Source organism: Macaca nemestrina, chromosome 15, assembly GCF_043159975.1.
Source record: "Macaca nemestrina isolate mMacNem1 chromosome 15, mMacNem.hap1, whole genome shotgun sequence".
Lineage (NCBI taxonomy): Eukaryota > Metazoa > Chordata > Mammalia > Primates > Cercopithecidae > Macaca > Macaca nemestrina.
In genome coordinates this window covers 87942722-87960486 of record NC_092139.1, presented here as the reverse complement: position 1 = coordinate 87960486, position 17765 = coordinate 87942722, and the positions used below count along the sequence as shown (strand labels likewise).

Here is a 17765-nt window from a genome sequence, read left to right as displayed (position 1 = left end):
GAGAATGGCGTAAACCCGGGAGGCGGAGCTTGCAGTGAGCTGAGATCCGGCCACTGCACTCCAGCCTGGGCGACAAAGCGAGACTCCGTCTCAAAAAAATAAAAAATAAAAAATAAAAATAAAATTAAAAAAAATAAAAAAATAAAAATAAAAAATTAGCTTGGCATAGTGGCACAGACCTGTAGTCCCAGCTATGCAGGCGACTAAGATGGGAGGATTACTTGAGTCCAGGAGGCTGCAGTGAGCAGTGATTGCACCTCTGCACTCTGGCCTGGGTGGCGGAATGAAACTTCATCCCTCAAAAAAAAAAAAAGCTGGGTACAGTGGCTCAAGCCTGTAATCCCAGCACTTTGGGAGGCCGAGGCGGGCGGATCATGAAGTCAGGAGATGGAGACCATCCTGGCTAACACGGTGAAACCCCGTCTCTACTAAAAATACAAAAAAAAGAAATTAGCCGGGCATGGTGGTGGGCGCCTGTAGTCCCAGCTACTCCGGAGGCTGAGGCGGGAGAATGGCGTGAACCTGGGAAGCGGAGCTTGCAGTGAGCCAAGACCGCACCACTCGGAGGGGGCGACAGAGCGAGACTCCGTCTCAAAAAAAAAAAAAAAAAAAAAACCAAAAAGCAGTTTAACATGGTAAATTTTATGCTATGTGTATTTTACCACAATTTAAAATAATGGGCTGGGTACAGTGGCTCACACCTGTAATCCCAGCACTTTGGGAGGCCAACGCGGGTGGATCACTTGAATCCAGGAGTTTGAGACCAGCCTGGCCAACGTGGCAAAACCCCATCTCTACAAAAACTGCAAAAAATTAGCCAGGTGTGGTGGCGCACGCCTGTGGTCCCAGCTACTCGGGAGGCTGAGGCAGGAGAATCACTTGAGCCTGGGAAGCGAAGGTTGCAGTGAGCCGTGATTGTGCCACTGCACTCCAGCCTGGGCAACAGAGTGAAATCCCGTGTCAAAAATAAATAAATAGGCCGGCGCGGTGACTCATGCCTGTAATCCCAGCCAAGCTACTCGGGAGGCTGAGGCAGAAGAATGACGTGAACCCAGGAGGCAGAGCTTGCAGTGAGCCGAGATCACGCCACTGCACTCCAGCCTGGGCAACAGAGCAAGACTCCGTCTCAAAATAAATAAATAAATAAATAAATAAATAAATAAATAAATAAATAAATAAAACAATGAAAATAAAATAAAATAAAACGCAGAATCTTTTTTTGAGACAGAGCCAAGATTGCACCACCCAGGCTGGCAAGCAGTGGCACAATCTCTGCTCACTGCAACCTTTGCCTCCCAGGTTCAAGCAATCCTCATGCCTCAGCCTCCAGAGTAGCTGAGACCACAGGTATGTGCCACCATGCCTGGCTATTTTTTTTTGTATTTTAGTAGAGACGGGGCTTCACCATGTTGGCAAGGCTGGTCTCGAACTCCTGACCTCAAGTGATCTGCCCGCCTTGGCCTCCCAAAGTGCTGGGATTACAGGTGGGAGCCACTGTGCCCGGCCTAAAATGCAGAATCTTAGGCCACACCCCAGACTTACCATTTTAGCAACCACATTTTAACAAAATCCCCAGGTGATTCATGTAAGTTTTGAGAAGGCCTGTACATTGGGTGTATAGCTACTCTGTTTTGTTTGTTTATTTTTTGAAATGGAGTCTGGCTTTGTTGCCCAGGCTGGAGTGCAACAGCACGATCTCAGCTCACTACAACCTCTGCCTCCTGGGTTTAAACCTCCTGAGTAGCTGGGATTACAGGTGAGCACCACCAAGGCCGGCTAATTTTTGTATTTTTAGTAGAGATAGGGTTTCACCATGTTGGCCAGGCTGATCTTGAACTCCTGACCTCGTGATCCGTTCACCTCAGCCTCCCAAAGTGCTGGGATTAGAGGTGTGAGCCACCGCGCCCGGCCACTACTCTTAAAATGTTTTTTAGGTTCCCATCATTACTTAACTCTTTCTAATCATCATTACTTAACTCTTTCTAATGAACACATACGTTTTGTTTTTCTCCCTCACTGTGGGAGGCTGGTCCTTATCTTCTCTTGGACTCCTTCATTTACACGAAAAATGGAGAAATCAAGTGGCAGCTGGCAGACTCCAAGGACAGCATGATGCCATGGCAACCGCTTCCATCAATAACTTAATTTCATCTCTGCTCTTACATCTTTCTCTCCTCAGTTCTAAAGCTGGAAAATTTTTAATTTGGAAAGAACATAAGATGACTTGTGGTTGCTATGCCAACAGCACCTGCCTGCTTCCTAATGGGCTTTCTGATCATAAAGGAAAGTCTTAGCAAGTCACAGAACTTTAGACTCCAGAGGCTCTGGAGGGCACTCCACACAGCACGGCCTCTCACTTGGCCGAGGAGACCACTGGCACCCTGGAGGTTAAGTTCCCTGTTTATCCACAGCAATTCTACCAGCCTGCACTGAAGTTACACCAAAGCAGGCAGCTTAGTTTTGGCCAACCCGAAGGATTTAGGCAGGATTTGGGTGGAAGGCAGGCTGGGCGACCCTTGAGGAGAGTTGCTGTAAGTATCCTTCTACCCCCAAAATCCAGTATATTAGTCAGCTTGGGCTGCTGTAACAAAGTACCACAGACTGGGCAGCTTGAACAGCAGGGATTTATTTTCTTATAGTCCTGGAGGCTGGAAGTCCAATGTCAAGGCATCCACAGGGTGGATTTCTTCTGTGGCCTCTCTCCCTGGCTTGTTGATGGCATCTTCTCCCTGTGGGCTCACATGGTCATCCCTCTGTGTGTGTCTGTGTTCTAATCTCTCTCTCTCTCTTTTTTTTTTAAGATGGAGTCTTGCTCTGTCGCCCAGGCTGGAGTGCAGTGGTGTGCTCCAGGCTCACTGCAGCCTCCGCCTCCTAGGTTCAAGAGATTCTCCTGCCTCAGCCTCCTGAGTAGCTGGGACTACAGATGTGAGCCATCATGCCCAGCTAATTTTTGTATTTTTAGTTGAAACAGGGTTTCACCATGTTGGCCAGAATGGTCTCCATCTCCTGACCTTGTGATCCACCCACCTTGGCCTCCCAAAGTGTTGGGATTACAGGCATGAGCCACCACACCTGGCCAATCGCTCTTTTTTTTTAAGAGACGGGTCTTGCTCTGTTGCCCAGGCTGGAGTGCAGCGGCACAGTCATAGCTCACTACAGCCTCGGACTCCCGGGCTGAAGCCATCTTTCCACCTTAGCATCCCGAGTAGCTGGGACTACAGGCATGTGCTACCACACCCAGCTAATTAAAAAAAAAAAAAAAAGCCAGGCACAGTGGCTCACACCTGTAATCTTAGTACTTTGGGAGGCTGAGGTCGGGGGATCACTTGAGCCCAGGGGTTCAAGACCAGCTTGGGCAACATAGAAAGTTTTTTTTTGTTTTTGAGACGGAATCTCCCTCTGTCGCCCAGGCCGGAATGCAGTGGCACTATCTCGGCTCACTGCAACCTCTCCCTCCCAGGTTCAAGCAATTCTCCTGCCTCAGCCTCCTAGGTAGCTGAGATTACAGATGTGCACCACCACACCTGGCTAATTTTGTACTTTTAATAGAGACAGGGTTTCACCATGTTGGCCAGGTTGGTCTCAAACTCCTGACCTCAGGTGATCCGCCCACACTGGCCTCCCAAAGTGCTGGGATTACAGGCGTGAGCCATGGCACCCAGCCTACAGAAACATTTAAAAATTAGCTGGGCGTGGTGGTGCCTGCCTGTAGTCCCAGCTACTTGGTAGGGTGAGGTGGGAGGATCGCTTGAGCCTAGGAGGCTGAAGCTGCAATGAGCCGTGATCGTGCCACTGCACTCCAGCCTGAGCAACAGAGCAAGACCCTGTGTCCAAAAATAATAATTTGTTTTAGAGATGGGGGTCTCCCGACTGGGCCTCTCAAAGAGCCGGAATTATAGGTATAAGCCACTGTGTCTTGCCTAATCTGTTTTTTGTTTGTTTGTTTGTTTGTTTGTTTGTTTGTTTTTGATCTGAAGTCTCGCTCTGTTGCCCAGGCTGGAGTGCAGTGGCACAATCTCAGCTCACTGCAACCTCCGCCTCCCAGGTTCAAGCGATTCTCCTGCCTCAGCCTCCCAAGTAGCTGGGATTATAGGCGCCCAACACTACACCTGGCTAATTTTTGTATTTTTAGTAGAGATGGGGTTTCACCATGTTAGGATGGTCTCGAACTCCTGACCTCAGATGATCCGCCCGCCTCGGCCTCCCAAAGTGCTGGGATTACAGGTGTGAGCCACCGCACCTGGTCGCCTAATCGCTTTTTATAAGGACACTAGTCATATTGATTAAGGCCCACCCTCATGACCTCAATGTTTTCTTTAAATACTCTCTCTCCAAATGCAGTCACATGTGAAGGACTTAGTCAGCCTATACCACCCAGTCAGATGGGATCCCCTGGGGAGGCCTCAGCCTCTGCTGTGTCTCAGCCCTCTGGCGGTCTGGCTCCATCTCATCAGTCAACACATGCTGTCATTCTGTGCAGGGCTGGAGAGCCTGTGATGGGCACCAACCCTGCAGCAATTTCATAGGCTCCATACTCCTACCCATGCCTGGAATAGGCAGCTGGGTCTGTTCACCCATGTTGGGCTTCGAGTGGATAACTACACGGCCAGCTGACTGACAGCTGTTTTTCAATACCTGGGAACACTGTGGGGCAACTCCCTGGTACAAATCTGTTTTCTCAGCTCTGGACTCTCACTGAGCCGCTACTCCTATCCCTCAGTCCTGCCTCTTCCCAAGAAATCCTGCCCTGGAAGCAGCTGGGCACCTGGAGGAAGGCTCGCGTTTCCTAAGCGTGGACCGTGCCTGGCGTCTTGGGTCTTAGCTAATCCTCAGCCGTCCTGCCGAGTGACGCTCTCAGCATCAGCGACCAGCCGAGAACACACCGAGGCCTCTTCCCAACCCCTGCTCGCATCCTGGGGAGGGGAGGAGAGACCACAATAACCAAGCGAAGGGGAAATACACAGACCAGTGCAAGGGAAAGAGAGCACGGAGGGGGCGGTCCTGAGTGTGCAGAGAGAGGGCCCCTGGGACCCGGATGCTGACAGGAGAGAAGCCTTGCAGGGAAGGGAACAGCAAGGATGTGGGAACATCCAGAGAGCAGTGCGCAGGGGGACGGCAGAGCAGAGGGTTTCACCTTGCCCAGGGAGAGGGCTAACCTGCGCACCTGCTTCTGGGAGCTGATCACCAAGCCCTGGAGGTGTCTTGCCAGAGGGAAGTGGCGCTGCAGGTCACACCCAGAGGCTGGGGTCTAAGCTCCTCCTTCTGGGCCATCACCCACGCCTGTGTGATGTTTTTTTTTTTTTTTTTTTTTTTTTTTTGAGACGGAGTCTCGCTGTGTCCCCCAGGCTGGAGTGCAATGGCGCGATCTCGGCTCACTGCAAGCTCCGCCTCCCGGGATCCCGCCATTCTCCTGCCTCAGCCTCCTGAGTAGCTGGGACTACAGGCGCCCGCCATCGCGCCCGGCTAATTTTTTTTGTATTTTTTGTAGAGACGGGGTTTCACCGTGTTAGCCAGGATGGTCTCGATCTCCTGACCTTGTGATCCGCCCGCCTCGGCCTCCCAAAGTGCTGGGATTACAGGCGTGAGCCACCGCGCCCGGCTAACGCCTGTGTGATGGAGCCCCAGTACAAACTCTGGGCCCAGTGTGGTGGCTAACAACTGTAATCCCAGCACTTTGGGAGGTCGAGGTGGGAGGATCACTTGAGGTCAGGAGTTTGAGACCAACCTTGGCAACATGGTGAAACCCCTCGTCTCTACTAAAAAAAAGAAAAAAAAAAAAATATATATATATATATACACACACACACACATACAAAATTAAGGGGGTGTGGTGGTGGGCACCTGTAACCCCAGCTACTTGGGAGGCTAAGGCAGGAGAATTATTTGAACCCAGGAGGTGGAGGTTGCAGTGAGCCCAGAACACACCATTGCATTCTAGCCTGGGCAATAGAGCAACTCTGTCTCAAAATAAACAAAACAAAAAACTTTATACTTTGTAGTTGGCTAAACTCTTGCTGGGACAGTAATAGGAAACTCAGGAGGTAAGAGAGGAAGGAGCCAAATCACTTCAGCCCATTAATGAACTCTAGCTTTTACCTGGGGTTTTTGAGGAGGTATACATCTGGCTTTTGTTCTAAAAGAATCGATCAGTAAAGAATAGAGTTAAGGAGGCAAAGTTTGTAATTTAGAGGCCACTTGAGCAATGACAATAATCTAGACAAGAGAGGAGAGTGGCTCAGGCCCTGGGTGCTGGTGACAGGAGTGGGAGCCCGGGGAGTTGCTGAGGAGTTGGACCTGTGGTGTGAGGGAAAGAGAGGAGTCAAGGAGGACTCTGAGGATTTGGCCTGTGCCTTGAGAAATGGCCATGCCCTTAACTGAGCTGGTGAAGACACAGGCTTGGTTTGGTTTGTGTCGAGTTTAAAGTGTAGACCTCCAAGTGAGACTGGGAGTGGGCAGCTGCAGCAGGTGAGAGCTTGGGGGTCAGGGGAGGGTTTGTGCTGAGGAACACACTTTTTTTTTTTTTTTTTTTTTTTGAGACAGAGTCTTCCTCTGTCACCCAGGCTGGAGTGCAGAGGTGCGATCTCCGCTCACTGCAAGCTCCGCTGCCTCCCGGGTTCACACCATTCTCCTGCCTCAGCCTCCCAAGAAGCTGGGACTACAGGCGCCCGCCACCACGCCCAGCTAATTTTTTGTATTTTTTAGTAGAGACGGGGTTTCACCGTGTTTGCCAGGATGATCTCGATCTCCTGACCTCATGATCTGCCCACCTCGGCCTCCCAAAGTGCTGGGATTACAGGTGTGAGCCACCGAGCCTGGATCACACATTTTTTTTTTTTAGACAGGGCCTTGTTCTGTTGTCCAGGCTGGAGTGTTCCCTGCAGCCTCAGCTTCCCAGGTTTGAGTGATCCTCTCTCCTGAGCCTCCGAAGTACCTGGGACTGCAGGCGTGTGGCCACTACACCTGGCTAATTTTGCATATATATGTGTGTGTGTGTGTGTGTATATATATACCTATATATATATATATGTATTTGGAATTGGTAGTGGGAATGGCTGTAGAACAATGTGAATGCCACTGAATTGCCCCCTTAAAATTGTTAAAATGGGCTGGGTGTGGTGGCTCACATATATACACATATATCTCTCTCTCTCTGAAAAATATATATATCTCTATATATAGATATATATAGATATATGCATAATATATAATGCATATATATATTATATAATACATATATATGATTGATATATATGAGCTGGCAGAGACAGAGGCTTGGTTATATATAGATATATAATATATATGTTATGTATATATTATGTATATACATATATAATATATACATAACATGTATCTATATAGATATATAGAGAAACATAGAGATATAGATATATAAATATATAGCTATATAGATATACACATATAGGGAGAGAGACAGAGGAGGTTTCACCAAGTTGCCCAGTCTGGTCTTGAGCTCCTGGGCTCAAGCAATCCACCTGCCTCGGCCTCCCAAAGTACTGGGATTATAGGGATGAGCCACTGTGGTCGGCAAGGAACACACTTGATCAGTAGCAGGCTCCACCGTGGTCCTCCACTGCCAATGAGCTTGGTGGAGATCACCTGTCAGGCCAGTGGAGGGAAAGGAGGAGACCTAAGGGCTCAACTTTTGGGGCCTCCAACATCAGGAGGGTAAGGACAGGTGGGGAAACGGAGGCCAGTGAGGAAGAAAGTAAGGCTCCAGAATCTAAGTGAAGAAAGTGTTTTTAAAAAGCGCCCCACTGTAGGAAATGCTAGTAGGACCATCCAGTAAGGTATGGGCTGAGCCCAGATGTGACGACATGACGTTTGGCGACATAATGTTGGAGCAGTTGGGATGGAACCCTAAGAATAGGAGGTGGACATGGGAGGAGCCCAGGCCAGGCCCTTCTGCGTCACTTGCCCTGAAAGTTGCAGAACAGGTGGGCATAACCAAAGAGGGCACGTGGAGCTGAGAAAGAACACAGCTCCTACCCTGATGGGGCAGCCGAGTAAGCCGTGGGGCGCAGGACAAAGGGCGAACCATGTGTTCGTGGCAGCAGGCAGGGCAGATGTTTAGGATGGGACGTTTAGCGGTGGGGGCGGGGAGGAGTCCTCTCCCATCTCTTAAGTTCTCTGTAAAGTTGGACACAGAGTTAGCAGAGGGGAGGAGGCATGAGATCATCTTCCAGGATGGTGGAACCTGCACGGACCCGGAGGTGGAGCAGGCGGAGGGTTTTCAGGAGGACTAGGCTTCCCTAGAAACTGGTGTCCCCGAAGTAAGCAGCCAGCTGCAGTGGTGAGCTTCCCAGTAGCGGGGTGACGGGTCGGTTAATTTCTCCAGGACAGGCAAGGGTGGGGTGTGGGAAAGGGGTCAGAGAGGAAATGGGCATGGGGGAGGGCAGCCCCCAGGTGGCGGGCATGCTGAGACGTGGAGCTGGGACGCTAAAGGCAGGGAGCCCTGGAGCTTGAAGGCGGTGTTCGCGAGTGGGCTGCGGGAAAGTGGATTATAAATGGCGCGACCACGGGGCAGGCAGGGGGGGTGGCAGGTGCAGGCCTGGCTGATGGTGCTGTGGAGGCCACCCAGAAGGTCATGCCTGGGATTTTGTTAATAAAAACAGAGGAGGATAGAAATGTTGGGGCATTGCCCAAAATAAAAGTATGTATTAAATCATGAAACTTCTTGTTCATACAAATATGTGTACTAGATCACAATGTAGACTTTCTTTTACTACTTTTATTGTGGTGAAATGTACATAACATAAAATTCACCATTTTAACTTTTTTTTTTTGAGACGGAGTCTCACTGTATTGCCCAGGCTGGAGTGCAGTGGCTCCATCTCGGCTCACTGCAACCTCCACCTCTCTGGTTCAAGCGATTCTCTTGCCTCAGCCTCCGAAGTAGCTGGGACTACAGGTGCCCGCCACCACGCCCGGCTAATTTTTTTGTACTTTTTTTTAGTAGAGACGGGGGTTTCACCATGTTGGCCAGGCTTGTCTTGAACTCCTGACCGCAGGTGATCTGCCCACTTCGGCCTCTCAAAGTGCTGGGATGACAGGCGTGAGCCCCACACCTGGCCCATTTTAACAATTTTAAGGGGGCAATTCAGTGGCATTCACATTGTTGTACAGTCATTCCCACTGCACCAATTCCAAATTTTTTTATCACCCCAAACAGAAACCTTGTACAGATGAAATGGGTCATGTGGTCACGTGGTCATAGTCTGCAGAAAGATGCTCAACACCCCTAATCACGAGGGAAGGGGAAACCAAACCCATCATGAATCCCAGTCTCACACGCACCAGGCTGGCCACTGTCAAAAAGCAGAAAATAACAGTTGGTGAAGATGTGGTGAAACTGGAAGCCTCGTACACTGTTGGAGAGAATGTGAAATGGTGCAGCCGCATTGGGAAACAGTATGTAATTGCCTTAAAACATTCAACATAGAACTACCATATGATCCAGCAATTTCACTTCTGGGTATATACCCCAAATAACTGAAACTAGGGGTTCCAATAGATGTTTGTACCATCAAGTTCATAGTGGCATTATTTACAATAGCTAAAGTATGGAAGCAGCACCCCAGGTGTCCACTGACAGATGAACAGAGAAACAAAATATGTTATCTACATACAATGGAATATTAGCCTAAAAAAGGAAGGAAACTGTGACACGTGCTACACCATAGATGAACCCTGAGGACATTATGCTAAGTGAAATGAGCCACAAAACTCACAATAAGACCCAAAAAGACAAATACTAGGTATCTATATGAGGTACCTAGAGTAGTCAAGCTCATAGGGACAGAAAATAGATTGGGGGTGGTGAGGGGCATGGGGTAGAGGGAAATGGGGAGTCATTGTTTAATGAGTCCAGGGCTTTACTTAGGCAAGATGAAAATGAGTTCTGGAGACGGATGATGATGATGGTTGCACAACATTATGAATGTATTTAATACCGCTGAACTGTACACTTTAAAATAGTTAAATGGGGCCGGGCGCGGTGGCTCACGCCTGTAATCCCAGCACTTTGGGAGGCTGAGGCGGGCGGATCACTTGAGGTCAGGAATTCGAGACCAGCCTGGCCAATATGGTGAAACCCCGTCTCTACTAAAAATACAAAAGTTAGCTGGGAGTGGTGGCAGGCGCCTGTAGTCTCAGCTACTCGGGAGGCTGAGGCAGGAGAATCGCTTGAACCGAGGAGGAGGAGGTTGCGGTGAGTCGAGATCGCACCACTGCACTCCAACCTAGGCGACTGAGCAAGACTCCCGTCTCAAAAAAAACAAAAAAAACAAAAAAAGCAACATCTGGCCACAATCTAAGTTATGAGTCAGCTGCACATTTAGCGGCTTGAAGAGATCTTTATAAACACAGTGGGTTGCAGAAAACAAGAGAACACGTCCAGAGGACACTGATAACAATGTTATATACATTGTGACCTCAATAGTGGTTTTGTTGTTTGCTTTTTTGTTGTTCGTTTTGTTTTGTTTTGTTTTGTTTAAGAGGAAGAGTCTCGCTCTGTCGCCCAGTCTGGAGTGCAGCAGCGCGATCATGGCTCACTGAAGCCTCGACCTCCTGGGCTCAAGTGATCCTCCCGCCTCAGCCTCCCAGGTAGCTGGGACTACAGGCATGCGCCACCATGCCTAATTTCTTGATTTTTTTTTTTTTTTGTACAGACAGGGTCTCACTATTTTGCCCAGGCTGGTCTTTAACTCCTGGGCTCAAATGATCCTCCTGCCTCGGCCTCCCAAAGTGCTGGGATTACAGGCGTGAGCCACTGCATCCAGCCTTCAAGTATATATATAGATATATTTTTTTCAAATAATATACAGATATATATATATATAGTTTGTTTTTAAAGAGGGGATATGGAACCAAGAAAACAGTCACATTAGAGGCATGGGGGTGGCGCGGGCTGCCGGGGCGACGAGAGCACTACCCAGAGGAAGGGGCTTTCTGTCGGATCTGCCGCGGCACTCCCAGAACAGAGCGAGGGGCCGGACGCAGACCCGTGGCGTCCTCCGTGGCGTGGGGGTTCTGGGGGGTTCGGTCCTTGGGTTCAGAGAGGGTGGTGGGGACGGGACAGCACGGACGACTGCACTCTGGGGACCCGGCCGCGGAGGGGTACGGCCAAGGCGGATCCTGGACCGACGCACACGAGCTCGCCTCGGCCTCCACGTCCGCCCCGCTCGCCGCCTTCCGCCACCGACCCCCGAACGCGGCCGACCGCGCGGACGGGCGGGACGTGCACGGCGCTGGCCGAGGAAGCTGTGCGCAAGCTCGCCTCAGCTCCCGGAGCTGCGGGCCCCGCACGCCCTTGGCCCATCCCTGCGAGCCGGAGGAGCGGGTGACCGGTGTTCTTCCCAGTGCGCGCGTGCACCACCGCCGGCCCCGCAGGCCGAGCCTCCCTGCCCGGCCAACCTGCGCCCGCGCGCGGCGCTCCTCGCGGAATCCGCCCCCGCTTTCGCCCCGCCCCCCGCGGCCCCGCCCCCGCGGCCCTCGGCCCTTACAGGGTGGCTCCGAGGCCGCGCCCGGCGGGCCAGCCAATGGGAGTGCGGCGCGCCCCGCGGCACGTGCGCTCCAGCCGCTCCCGGCCGGGTGCGAGCTGGCGGAGCTCCTTGGCTTGGAGCGCGCGGGGCGGGGGCGCGCGGGGCAGGCGGGACGCGGGGCGGAACGGAGGCAGGATGGGGGCGGGGCGCTGGCGACAAGGCGCGCTGATTGGCCGGTGCCGCGCTCCGAGGCCGTTAACGGCGTCTGGGCCGGGCCACGGCTCCAAAACAAAGGGCAGGCGGCCCGCGGGGCGGCGGCGGGAGGATGCCTCGCGCCCTGCCTAGGCGCTAACGGCCTCAGCGCGTCCCGGGCCGTGCCGGGAACGCCTGAGAGCCGAGCCCGCGCTGACCGGGGCCCGGGCCGGATGGGCGCTGCGGGCCGGGGCGCGGACCGCGGAGCGGCCGTGAGTACGGGCGGGCCTGGCTGCAGCTGCGCGGGCGGTTACTTTGTGGCCACCCAAGGATACTGTGGCTGCGGGCGGGCCCGGGAAGCACCTGTTGGGCGTCCGGGCGGGCGGGGGTGCGAGCAGGGCGGGCCTGTGACTTTTTTGTTCCGTTTTGGATTTTGATTTGTTGATATTGGGCTCACTCCGTTTTGGCACAGACAACAACGCCTAATCTTTGATTCCCCCGCCGTTTCTTTTCTCCACCTTCCCCGCTGCCCCTCTTCTCCCGCCCCACCGTGAAAAGATATAGGGAAAATGGACAAGATCCCAGATTATTGGTTTTTCCTTCCTTAAAAAATACAGCCTCAACTGGGCAAGGAAATGAGGGCAAAAGAGGTCTCCTAGGAATGTTTATCAGAAAGGCGGAAAAAGGTTTTCAAGTTGCCACATAAAGATCATGACTAAAATGGAGCGTCCTCGGTGTTTACCACTTGTGGCATAGGTTTCATTAACAGAGATTGCAAAAGCCTGAGCTTCAGAGAGCTAAACAGGGTCTGCCTCCCCCATGCTTGCCTCTGATTGACATCTTTGATGTCCAAATTATGTACTGAGTTATAAGGATGGGAAAAAGACTGAGATTCTATTTTTGGCAGATAATGAACATGGAAGACATCAATTTCCCCGCCCCACGCTTTTTTTGTTCCGTTGCATTTCTTCCTCTAAAACATAGCCACCTTAACCTGATGTTTCCTTTGCTAAGAACGTTATTCTTCCCACCCACCAGCCCCTGACACTCCTGAATCCTTACCCAACTCCCAAGGCTAGGTTTGCCACCCCTGGGGAGCCTTTCCAGGCACCTCACTTGAGCAAGGTATAGATGTGACAAATGTTTGCTGAGCATCTCCCAGGTGCCAGGAGCTGTGCTTCATCCTGGTGTCATTGAGTCTTATAATCATGCACTGATCCCCCTCAGTTGTGGGCTCTTGGGAGGCAGTGGTAGTGGCATGTTTGAGGAATAAGGATCTCCAGGACCTTCATGGTCCCTCCTCTTGGGCCCTACAGGGTAGAATGTCATCTACTTGTGGGAACCCCTAAGGGCTGGGCCTGTATTGAACACTTATATAATAACTGAGCCCTCTTAATTACCAATCCGAGCAATAGTCTTCTTTCAAAATAACTTATTTTGGAAAAATTGTAAATTTACATAAAGGTTGCAGAGCTACTACAGACAATCCCAATATATCCTACACCCAGTGCTCCCCATCATTACCATCCTGCACTGCTGTGGTGAAAAACTGACCTGGGTGTATTCTTCTCACTAAACTCTGGGTATTAAGCCTTTTCACTTTTGAATCACTAATTTATAAAGCCATTTCTCTTTGTGTGTGTTTGTTTAAGACAGGGTCTCACTCTTGCTCAGGATGGAGTACAGTGGCACAGACACGGCTCACTGCAACCTCCACATCCTGAGCCCAAGTGATCCTCTTGCCTCAGCCTCCCATGTAGCTAGGACTACAGGTGCACACCATCATGACTAGTTAACTTTAAAATTTTTTGTAGAGACCGGGATCTCACTTAATGTTTCCCAGGCTGGTCTTGAGCTCCTGGGCTCAAGTGATCCACCTGCCTCAGCCTCCTAAAGTGTTGGGATTACAGGCTTGAGCTGCTATACCTCACCATAAAGCTATTTTCTTTAGATTGAGCGTAGTATTCCTCTAACATCTGTTATTGATTCTTGCCTGTCTTCACTAAGTGCTACCAGCACCTGTGTCAAGGGGCAGGGATGCTGGAAAACGGAAAGAGGCTACCCTATAGGTTTTTTCTTTTTTCTTTTCTTTTTTGTTGGTTTGTTTTGGTTTATTTCAACAAACAAATTGGGTTTTTTTGAGACAAGGTCTCATTCTGTCCCCCAGGCTGGAGTATAATGGCACAGTCTCCACTCACTGCAGCCTCAACCTCCTAGGTTCAAGCCATCCACCTGCCTTCTGAGTAGCTGTAACCACAGGCATACACCACCATACCCAGCTAATTTTTTAGTTTTTTTGTAGAGACAAGATCTCACTCTGTTGCCCAGGCTGGTCTCAAACTCCTGGCCTCAAGTGATCCTCCCGTCTCAGCCTCCCAATGTGCTGGGATTTATAGGTGTGAGCCCAGCCTACCCTGTAGTTTTGTTGTTGTTGTTCATGTGGTTGTTTGTTTTTGTTTTGTTTTGTTTTTCAGACAGAGTCTTACTCTGTCGCCAGGCTAGAGTGCAGTGGCGTGATCTTGGCTCAGTGCAGCCTCTGTGTCCCGGGTTCAAGCGATTCTCCTGTCTCAGCCTCCTGAGTAGATGGTACTACAGGCACGAGCCACCACGCCCAGCTAATCTTTGTATTTTTAAAAGAGACAGGGTTTCACCGGGTTGGCCAGATGATCTCAATCTCTCAACCTCAAGTGATCGGCCCGCCTCGGCCTCCCAGAGTGCTGGGATTACAGGTGTGAGCCACTGCGCCTGACCAACCCTGTAGTTTTAATGTATTTGTCTCCATGGAAGACTAATAAACAAAATTGTTTTGAATATGAAGAAGCAATAGAAGCCCCCCTGCTTTCAAACTGTTCTCTGATGCTCTTCATTAGAGTTAAATGAAGTTGCGTAAAAGGTTTTAAGTAGTTAGATCTAATAATCAGTGAAACCTCTAGGGAGTGGGAATTTTGACAAGGGATTTGAGCGGAGGTTGAAGAAAGTTCTCAATAGCCAAGACATGGAGGGTTAAGGGTTTTTGGAGCAAGTAGTGCGAGATAGATTCAGGAAAGAAGTCGGCCGGGCGCGGTGGCTCAAGCCTGTAATCCCAGCACTTTGGGAGGCCGAGACGGGCGGATCACAAGGTCAGGAGATCGAGACCATCCTGGCTAACCCGGTGAAACCCCGTCTCTAGTAAAAAATACAAAAAAATAGCCGGGCGAGGTGGCGGGCGCCTGTAGTCCCAGCTACTCGGGAGGCTGAGGCAGGAGAATGGCGTAAACCCGGGAGGCGGAGCTTGCAGTGAGCCGAGATCCGGCCACTGCACTCCAGTCTCGGCGACAGAGCAAGACTCCGTCTCAAAAAAAAAAAAAAAAAAAGAAGAAGTCAAGAGGATGAAATTGATTCCGCCAGCAAATGCCAGGACATTACACCTGTTACACAGATGCTGAGTACTAAAAACCTGTTGGCGGTGAGAGTAAAATGGAAATCCTGGAGCCAGCCACTGTTGCCCACACCCCAGGAAGGGGTTAGGAACCGTTATTCACCCCATTGCTCAGCAGGCCCTCTGGCACCTGCAGGGTCTTGGGCCAGGGCCAGGATTCCTGGTGGGGATTGTGAGGGGCTTGCTGAGCCCCTGCCATACTGTAACAGTGACACATGCTCCTGCCCTGAGACCCTGGTCAGACACCTAAACTGTGCCCAAGGATCATCCCCCTTAACACCTCATGTACTCTGACTGCCTTGTAAATTGCATGTGACCTCACTTTACAAAGAAGATAGCAGAACTTGGCTTCAGGTCCCAGAGCCAACAAACACGTGGCACATTTTGCATCAAACCCTGGGAAGCCTCTCAAAGCAAGTCAAACCCTCTTTCATCTTTGTCCTGGGGGTGATGACATCCCTGTTGCCAAACCTCACCTACTCCCTCCCTCCTGGTGCCACCTGCCTTCTCAGCAGCATTGGCATACACCCCCGCCACCCAAACGCTTCCCCCTCACCTGGTTCCTCTTTGTGCATCTGTTTTTGTTTTTGTTTTCTTCTCTTGCCTGAAGACGGGAGGCTTGAATGTTTGATGAGACTTTATATAGCATGAGGGTAAAGAAAATAGTTTTTAAGATTCTCAACCTCTTTTCGTCTGTCTCAATCCAGTCTTCTGGGTCTGGTGTCCACTCTTTCAACCTAACAACGCTAGTGTTGCACATAGTTCCTACACCTCCCTTCTTCTTCTTTTTTTTTTTTTTTTTTTCTCTGAGACAGAGTCTCGCTCTGTCGCCCAGGCTGGAGTGCAGTGGCGCAATCTTGGCCTCCCAAAGTGCTGGGATTACAGGCGTGAGCTACCGCGCCCGGCCCCCTTTTCTTATCTTTTCTTTTTCTTTCTTTCCCTTTCTCTCTCTCTCTCTCTCTTTCTTTCTCTTTCTTTTGACACAGGGTCTGTCTCTGTCACCCAGGCTGGAGTGCAGTGGCGATCACCTCAGCCTTCCAAGTTGCTGGGACTACAGGCATGTGCCACCACACCTGGTTAATTTTTAAATTTTTTTGTAGAGACGGGTTTTCGCCATGTTGCCCAGGCTGGTCTCGAACTCCTGACCTCAGGTGATCCTCCCACCTTGGCCTCTTAAAGTGCTGGGATTACAGGCGTGAGTCACCACTCACAGCCCGGTCTTCTTGTTGTTAGCAAGAAAGCACCTCTACTAGGATGTGTCCGAGGACCTTGGTTATGGGAAACTTTGTTACTAATGGTAGAAGAAAAAAAAAAAAAAAGTACAGGTTCTTTGAAAAGAAGCGCTCAGTACAAGCACATTATCAGTAGTCTCAGGAGAGGTGGTAGAGGTAGTGCTTGAGCACAGGTGGGAGGAGAGATGGAGGAGAGAGCCTGGAGGGCTGAGGCATCCGGGGCCACTGGGCAATGGAGGAGCTAAGCCCCTTGAGTTCCCCAGAGAGCAGGGACTGGTGGTGAGTCTAGAGGGCTGTGGAGCTTTGTCTCAGGGCAGCCATACAGGTGGTTTGATGCTGTCGGTGGGCCCCATTGTGCACCTAGGCTGCAGTTCCTGAAATGTGGAGGGGAGCTTTTCCTCCTGTAATTCAAGTAGGGAGGAAGTGGACGTGTGTAGAGGGAAAGCTAGAATTGCCACAGGCAAATTGTACCCACACTGTTGCCCTTTGTTGTAAATGTTTCCAGACCCTTCCACACCTGTGACTTCATGTACTATGTGTGAGTTTGAATAGTCAGAGTGGGCCGGACTCTGTGGCTCAGGCCTGTAATCCCAACACTTTGGGAGGCCAAGGAGGGTGGATCACTTGCAGTCAGGAGTTCAAGGCCAGCCTGGCCAACATGGTGAAACCCCATCTCTACTAAAAATACAAACTTAGCCAGGCATGGTGGCAGGTGCCTGTAGTCCCAGCTATTTGGGAGGCTGAGGCACAAGAATTGCTTGAATCCAGGAGGTAGAGGCTGCAGTGAGCCAAGATTGTGCAACTGCACTCCAGCCTGGGAGACAGAGCGAGACTCCAGAAGCCCCATGATGGAAATGTCTCTGATGCATGTTTATCAGTGCATTTGGTCAGTCTCTTTTGGTTAAACTTTGTTGTTGTTTTTGTTGAGAAGGAGTCTCGCTGTGTTGCCCAGGCTGGAGTTCAGAGGCAGCAATCTCGGCTCACTGCAACCTCTGCCTCCCGGGTTCAAGCAATTCTCCCGCCTCAGCCTCCCTAGTAGCTGGGATTACCGGCGCCCACCACCACACCCAGCTAATTTTTGTATTTTTAGTAGAGACAAGGTTTCACCATGTTGGTTGGCCAGACTGGTGTCAAACTCCAGATCTCAGGTGATCTGCCCATCTCAGCCTCCCAAAGTGCTGGGATTACAGGTGTGAGCCACCGTGCCTGGCCCCTACTGGTTAAACTTGAGGTGGCTTGTAAGCTTTTGTTATTACAGGCAGTATTATTATAGGGTGACATTTTGCTATTTCAGGTAATAGCTGCTTTTATCCAGTTATTTTGCACATGTGCACCAGTCAAAGGTGAGCTCCCCAGATGAACCCCCAGTCCAGGGCTATGCTCCTAGGAATGTTGTGGGTGTTGCCAAATGGCTGGATCACA

General features: G+C 50.7%; 1 protein-coding gene across 1 annotated transcript in view; it reads left to right on the top strand.

Moving 5' to 3' along the window:
- The first annotated feature begins 11784 nt into the window (after window positions 1-11784).
- Window positions 11785-17765, top strand: part of LOC105480657 (yippee like 1) — a 40164-nt gene continuing 34183 nt past the window's right edge. Inside the window, exon 1 of the mRNA XM_011739739.3 lies at window positions 11785-11965. The gene's annotated coding sequence lies outside the window, so the exon portion shown is untranslated. The remainder of the gene's footprint in view (window positions 11966-17765) is intronic.